The following is an 8448-nucleotide window of genomic DNA, read 5'->3' as shown; positions in this document are numbered from 1 at the left end:
CCGGAGTCCGACGGGCGGCCCCTTCATAAGAAGGGCAAGACCGCAATGCCAGCGGCCTCCATCCAACCGGAGGCGCCGGATAGCTTGCTGGAGGCGCTCAACGGCGCCTCCATCGAATAGGAACACCGCACCTTCATGAGTGCGGTGATTCAGAAGGTTCAGCTCGCCAAGAGCGGGCTGACCGAAGCCTGCAGCAGCCTTCTAACAGGCTTTGAGGTAAGAATTTTGATATATGTAGAATAGTACCGCATAGACAGTAGCCCCTGATGCTCGGTTCGGTATTCGTAAAGAAAATCCGGACTGAGGATCTAAAAAGATATACGCACGAGTCATGAAATATGTCAATATGGGGTTGCAGGCTGTGCTGCTGACCTCTGCCGCACTGACTGCGGAGGTCAATACTTTGAAGCAAAGCCTCGAGCGGTCCGAGAACGAGCTCGGCCATGCCAAGAAGCGGCTCGAGGACAAGGAAGGTGAATAACACCGTATTAAGATTGTACCTTACAGCAAATGATTTGGTTGCAAGAAAATTGACAAGGATAACATGGGTATTGCAGGTGCCACGATCGAGGTGGCGACCCTGAAGGAGGCGGTGTCCGCGGCCCAACGTAATGCGGCCGCGGAGCGCACCGAGCGAGAGAAGCAGGAGGCGCGGGTGGCGGAGGTACAGCAAGAGCTCCAGGATCTCGTGGAAAAACATGAGAGCCTGGAGCGTGACTCGAAGACTCGAGAGTCTGAGCTTGCATCGGCTCTTGAGAGTGCCAAAGCCGCTAAGGCCGAAGCCTACAAGGCCCTCCAGTAATCGAGGCGTTGAAGAAAATAGCAGCGGGTAAGGCATTTTTCATGCAAAGTAAGCATGTGAGTGTGAATTACCTGTTACTTACCCGAATTCGGAGCTCTCCAAGAGCGTTCGCAGATCTTCCTCGCAGCGTGTCCGATGCTGCCGCTTTCTACTAGGCCGAGGAGGGAAGTTCGACAGAGAAGGTCTTCTGGTCTCAGTATGCTGAGGCCGGACATCCGGTGCCCCTTAGCAACCAGCTGAAGCAGCTGGTCGAGCTCCACAAGGTTGCCAACAGGCCATGAGGGGCCTCATAGTTCGGCTGTGGCCTAAGGAGGCCGTGCCTGGGAGCTACTTCGGCCTGGTGCGGCGGCTGGTGGATGTGTGTCCATGGGTTGAAGTCATCAAGCACTCCGCCTGTATTGAAGGTGCCCGTCGGGCCCTTGCCCGCGCAAAGGTGCACTGGGGCAAGATGGATGCTGAGAAGCTCGTGACGGACGCGCCACCGCTGGGCAAGGAGTATCGTACTCCCAAGATGTATTATAAGACTGTTCTGAAGGTTGCCCGCACTATTGCGGGTGAGTGCTCCAAAGATGTATTATTTGAGTAGACTCGCATTTTGTTATCCTGTGCGCTGAAAACTTTGTTCATATGCGCTAAGCAACGCTTGTTAATTTAAAATATTACCTTCTGTGTGGCTGTTTATCAAATCTGAGAGATGGCTAGTCGGCGGCTTCGGCCCCCATGCCACGAGTGCTGGGGTGTTCGGGATAAATTTGAGCGCTCTTGTTCCCATTTTTGGGTCCATCTAGGGAGGCGCTCAACACAATGAACAAGGCAACCGGACTTATAATGCTTGAACACTCTCATTTAGCCATAGAATTCTATAATTTTAAATTTCGGCGAAGCCCCTAGTGTTCGGAAGGCCGAATTTGGGGCGCTATCCACGCCTGGGCCAGACAAAGCCTGTTCCTCGCTCTAAGCGGCATAAGTCTTTAGGGACTCGAAAAAACCTCTCGAACAGCGACCGGCTCTCGCCTCATCATGACGTTCAATTTTAGCTTTCTCCACTGAGGCGCTCGCCCAGCTCAACTGGGGCGCAATCGCAGTGGTTCTCCCAGTGCTACCTTAGCCGATACAACGGAACGTAAGGTACCAAAATATGGGAGCCGAGCAAACCCAACTATTGACCCAAGACATGATTCAGAGCCGATGCATATAATGCTATAAGTTCGGGGTGCCGCACTTGTGAAAGTGTTCGGACTTATCGCGCCATGATGCGGGAAACATAAGCCCCTGGTGTATTTAGCCGTACCAAAGTGTACGGATGCAACATGTCATAAATGAGCATATGTATAAAAAAGGGATGCAATTGGAAGCAAAAATGTGCGTTGTTTATTCAAGAAATACTGATGTGAATGCAGAACGATACAAATGGTGCGATAAGCAAGGGATGGGACTATTAAACATGTCCCCCTCCAGGGGTAGGCTGCAGAATGGTGTATAAAACAGATTTAATGCTCATAATGGAGACCACCTGGATATTCCTCGTAGCCTTTCTCCTTCCCTGGCTGTTGCATCGTGAGTTCGGCAGGTCTACTACCGGACAGGGCCTCTGATGAACGGGGTCCTGTGGGTAAAGAAAAAAGAAAAGAATAAAGAACGACACACTTGAGAGCCCCTGGTGTGGTTAAGCCGCATTCTGGGCCTATCGTGGTTGTGCCCCTCCCCCTATGCCCATGGTATCTTCAGAGCGTAATGATGTACGCGAAGGACCCGTCTTGAAATTTTGTAGGGGCTGGGGTTGGGGCCGCATTGCTACGCGTGCTCGGAACATGCGAGGTGGTCTTCTTGTAGGTTACTCCGGGCGCGTTTAGCCGTGTCCGGTCGCTTGACGGCCGGACTCGAGAATTGCCTTAAGAGGCTGCACTGTACTTCTGCCACGAGAGCCGCTGTATGTTCCTCTGTTCGGAGAGAGAGTTCCGTGTTTCCGTTGACCGTGATGACTCCTCGAGGGCCTGGCATCTTGAGCTTAAGGTATGCGTAGTGCGGTACCGCGTTGAATTTTGCAAACACGGTGCGTCCGAGCAGAGCATGATAGCCGCTGTGGAACGGAACTATGTCGAAGATTAACTCTTCGTTTTGGAAGTTATCCCGGGATCCGAATACCACTTCCAGTGTAACTGAGCCTGTACAATTGGCCTCTACACCTGGTATGACGCCTTTAAAGGTCGTATTTGTAGGTTTAATCCTTGAGGGGTCTATTCCCATTTTGCACACTTTATCCTGATAAAGCAGGTTCATGCTGCTGCCACCGTCCATCAGGACTCTGGTGAGGTTAAATCCATCAACGATTGGGTCTAAAACCAATGCGGCAAATCCGCCGTGGCGGATGCTGGTGGGGTGGTCCCTTCGGTCAAAAGTGATTGGGCAGGAGGACCATGGATTGAACTTCAGGGCAACTGGCTCCATCGCGTATACATCCCTGAGTGCACGCTTCCGCTCCCTTTTGGGTATGTGGGTTGCGTATATCATGTTCACCATCCGCACTTGTGGGGGGAAACCCTTCTGTCCTCTATTGTTCGGCGGTCGGGTCTCTTCCTCGTCATCGCTATGTAGCCCCTTGTCGTTGTTTTCGGCAATTAACTTGCCTGCCTGCTTGAATACCCAACAGTCCCTGTTGGTGTGGTTAGCTGGCTTTTCGGTGGTGCCGTGTATCTGGCACGAGCGGTCGAGTATTCGGTCCAAATTGGACGGACCCGGAGTAGTTCTTTTGAATGGCTTTTTCCGTTGACCGGGTTTAGAGCCTCTGAATCCAGCATTGACTGATGTATCCTCACTATTGTCGCTGTTAATGCAGCGTTTGTTTTTGTTGCGACGCGGCCTGCCATTGCAGTTCTTGATATCCGGACTGCCAGAATTTTTACTGAGGTTGTTGCTGCGTGCTAGCCAGCTGTCCTCGCTTGTGCAGAAGCGGGTCATGAGTGATGTGAGGGCTGCCATGGATTTCGAATTTTCCTGTACCAGGTGCCGGGCAAGCCACTCGTCGTGGATGTTATGTTTGAAAGCCGCGAGGGCCTCCACATCCGGGCAATCAACGATTTGATTTTTCTTGGTTAAGAACCGTGTCCAGAATTGTCTGGCCGATTCGTCTGGCTACTGAATTATATGGCTTAGGTCGTCAGTGTCTGGTGGTCGCACATACGTGCCTTGGAAGCTATCGAGGAATGCGGCTTCCAGGTCTTCCCAACTCCCAATTGACTCTACTGGCAAGCTGTTAAGCCAATGCCGGGATGGTCCTTTAAGCTTAAGTGGGAGATATTCGATGGCGTGGAGATCATCACCGCGGGCCATGTGGATATGAAGGAGATAGTCCTCGATCCAAACCGCGGGGTCTGTTGTGCCATCATAACATTCAATGTTCACGGGTTTAAACCCTTCGGGGATTTGATGATCCATTACTTCATCTGTGAAGCATAGTGGGTGTGCGGCTCCTTTGTATTGGGCGATATCACGACGGAGTTCAAAAGAGCTTTGTATATTTTGTTCGGCCCGGCCGGACATACTGTGTCCGGCGCGACGGTTGTCGTCGCGTATCATGGGGCGCCCACGCGATCCATAGATAGATCTTGATTGTCTTGCCTTATCCTCCAATATATCTCGCAAGTTCGGAGCATTCCCCTGTGGCCTTGTGCTTTTCGAGCGATGCCGGGGTACAGTTCTGGTGGAGGGCCTAGAGGCCTCTCTGTTGCGGCCACGGGGTGGTCGGTCAGCCGTATTGTCTACTGGTGATGCAGGTTCATATGCCTCCTCCTCTAATCGGGTGAGCAGCTTGCGTTTAGGGTAGCTTTTGGAGGGGCGGTCGAGCTCATGCTCTTCGGCCGCAAGGACTTCAGTCCATCTGTCGGCTAGCAGATCTAGATCAGCTCTAAGCTGCTGCTGCTTTTTCTTGAGGCTGTTTGCCATGGCCATAAGCCTGCGTTTAAAACGCTCTTGTTCGACGGGATCCTCAAGCACAACGAATTCGTCGTCGTCGAGGCTTGCCTCGTCTCCGGACAGAGGCATGTAATCCTCTACTTCTTCGTCTCCTACCTTCTCATGAGGGCTGGCATCTCCATCCTCCTGCGCTGAACCTTGCTGGAGGGGGTTGTCTTCGGCACTGTCTGGGGTGTTATTATCTCCGGTGCCGGAATCTCCATTCTTGCTGTAGCGGAATTTAGAGCGGCGCCGCTGACACCGGCGCTTGGGCTGTTTCTTGGAGGGGTCATCCTCCGCTATTCCTTCGCCATTCCCATCCTTTGGGATATCCACCATGTATATGTCATATGATGAGGTGGCTTTCCAGTGCCCAGTAGGCGCTGGTTCTTGGTCGTCTCCGGCATCATCGTCCATACTGTCGATGTCTTCGGAGTCGAAGTCTAGCATGTCGGTTAGATCGTCGACAGTGGCTACTAAGTGGGTGGTGGGTGGGCTTTGAATTTCTTCGTCGTCCGCATCCGAACCGTCCTGACCGTAGTCCGGCCAGGGCTCTCCTGATAACGAGAGATACTTTACCGAACTCAAGATGTCGCCGAAAGATGAGTGTTGAAAGATGTCCGCAGTGGTGAACTCCATGACCGGCGCCCAATCGGATTCGATTGGAGGGGACGTGGGTGGTTCGGAGTTCGGCGAGGAGTCCAGCACCTCGGAGTCCCGAGCTTCATGAGGGACAAGGTCAGTGTTCGACTCTATCACCGTAGAGGTTGCAGCCCCCGAGGCGGTGTCTAGCCACCCGTCCTCGATCTGCGCAGCCGGCTCCGAATTGAAGATCGGTGCGGGCTCGTGTGCGGCCTCCAGGTTACTGTCCGGCTGCAGAGCTAAGTCATGCCCGTCGTGACAGTGCGGCGCGCTCGGCTTTGGCTCGAATCCATCGAAGATCAAGTCCCCGCGGATGTCAGCCGTGAAGTTCAAACTTCCAAATCTGACCTGACGGCCAGGGGCGTAGCTTTCGATCTGCTCCAGATGGCCAAGCGAATTGGCCCGTAGTGCAAAGCCGCCGAATACGAAGATCTGTCCGGGGAGGAAGGTCTCACCCTGGACTGCATGATTGTTGATGATCGAAGAAGCCATCGAGCCTATCGGTGACGACACAGAGGAACTCTCAATGAAAGCACCAATGTCGGTGTCAAAACCGGCGGATCTCGGGTAGGGGGTCCCGAACTATGCGTCTAGGCGGATGGTAACAGGAGACAAGGGACACGATGTTTTACCCAGGTTCGGGCCCTATTGATGATGTGGGTATTACAATAGTAGATCTACCACGAGATCAAGGAGGCTAAACCCTACAAGCTAGCCTATGGTATGATTGTTGTTCGTCCTACGGACTAAAGCCATCCTGTTTATATAGACACTAGAGAGTGCTAGGGTTACACAGAGTCGGTTACAATGGTAGGAGATCTACATATCCGTATCGCCAAGCTTGCCTTCCACGCCAAGGAAAGTCCCATCCGGACACGGGACGAAGTCTTCAATCTTGTATCTTCATAGTCTTGGAGTCTGGCCGATGATGATAGTTCGGCTATCCGGACACCCCCTAATCCAAGACTCCCTCAGGGGCCGATCGGGTGTCTTCTTCCTCCTCCCTCTCTTGTTCGCTCGTGAACAAAGGAGGGGAGTAGGGAGGGGGGCAGCGATGGGCGGCTGGCTCCAGCCATCCCCGGCCAGGGCGAGGCCAACGGTCGGCGCGGCCCGACGTGGCGCTCCCATCCCCGACCAGATGGGGCGCTGGGGAGGCACGAAATGACGGCGAGGTGAGATGGCCCGAGGAGATAGAGGATCGGCACCGGCGGTGGTCTTTGGCAAAATTGGCACTTTGGCGAGGGGCAAACGGGGTGGGGTGGCTTGCGGAGATGAGGGAAAGAGGGTGGATGTGGTCAGAGAGGTAGGGGACGTCTCAGCTGCTCGATTGCAACAGACTCTGATGAGCAACCGCGGACGAACGGTGAACTCCGGCGAGATTAGGCCGCTCCAGAGGATGGAGGAAGAAGGGGAGGGACTGGTGAGCTGCAGAAGAGCCTTGTGCATGCTTAAATAGCCGCAGGAGGGCTTCGGGATAGCTCGAGGGAGCTCTAGCTTGAATACAATGGAGGAGCGAAGAAGTTTGCATCACAGGCACGACGACGGCGACCACACCGCAGGGATTCAGGCCGAGGTAGCAACATAGGGCGATGCAGGGGCTCACGGGCTACCTCCAGAACAAGGTGAGATGTTGAGTGATACGTCTCCAACGTATCTATAATTTTTGATTGTTCCATGCTATTATATTATCTGTTTTGGATGTTTATGGGATTTACTCTACACTTTTATATCATTTTTTGGACTAACCTACTAACCAGAGGCCCAGCTCGAATTTCTAGTTTTTTTCTATTTTAGTGTTTCAAAGAAAAGGAATATCAAATGGAGTCCAAACAGGATGAAACCTTTGGGAGCGATCTTTTCGGAACAATTGCAAACCAGGACACTTATAGTGGACGTCAAGCAACAAACGAGGCAGCCACGAGGGTGCCCAGTGCGCCCCACCCTCGTGGGGCCCTCGTTGCTCCACCGCCATACTTCCTTCGCCTATATATACTCCCGTACCCTGAAAACATCCAGGAGCACCACGAAAACCTAAATCCAATGCCGCAACCTTCTGTATCCTCGAGATCCCATCTTGGAGCCTTCGCCGGCGCTCCGCCGGAGGGGGAATCAACCACGGAGGGCCTCTACATCATCTCCAAGACCTCTCTGATGAGTTGTGAGTAGTTTACCACAGACCTTCGGGTCCATAGTTATTAGCTAGATGGCTTCTTCTCTCTCTTTGAATCTCAATACCAAGTTCTCTTCGATCTTCTTGGAGATCTATTCGATGTAACTCTTTTTGCGGTGTGTTGGTCGAGATCCGATGAATTGTGGGTTTATGATCAAGTTTATCTATGAGAAATAATTGTGGGTTTATGATCAAGTATCGAGTTGGAATGTTGAGTTGTAAGTAAATAAAAGTGTGAGGAAAGGATGATGGATACTATGATTCCCCCACAAGTCGGGATCAGACTTCGGACTTCACAAAAAAAGAAAAGAAGAGAAAGGCCAAATAAAAAAAGAGAAAAGCCAAATAAAAATAAGAGAAAAAGAGAGAAGGGACAATGCTACTATCCTTTTACCACACTTGTGCTTCAAAGTAGCACCATGATCTTCATGATAGAGAGTCCCTATGTTGTCACTTTCATATATTAGTGGGAAATTTTTTCATTATACAACTTGGCATGTATATTCCAATGATGGGCTTCCTCAAAATTCCCTAGGTCTTCGTGAGCAATCAAGTTGGATGCACACCCACTTAGTTTCTTTTCTTGAGCTTTCATAGATTTATAGCTCTAGTGCATCCATTGCATGGCAATCCCTACTCACTCACATTGATATCTATTAATGGGCATCTCCATAGCCCGTTGATACGCCTAGTTGATGTGAGACTATCTTCTCCCTTTTTGTGTTCTCCACAACCACCCTTCTATTCCACATATAGTGCTATGTTCATGGCTCACGCTCATGTATTGCGTGAAAGTTGAAAAAGTTTGAGAATACTAAAGTATGAAACAATTGCTTGGCTTGTCATTGGGGTTGTGCATGATTAAATACTTTGTGTGATGAAG

Source organism: Triticum dicoccoides, chromosome 4B (genome assembly GCF_002162155.2).
Source record: "Triticum dicoccoides isolate Atlit2015 ecotype Zavitan chromosome 4B, WEW_v2.0, whole genome shotgun sequence".
Classification (NCBI taxonomy): Eukaryota; Viridiplantae; Streptophyta; class Magnoliopsida; order Poales; family Poaceae; genus Triticum; species Triticum dicoccoides.
The sequence above is the reverse complement of the archived record's forward strand: the minus strand, read 5'-3'. Positions refer to the sequence as shown.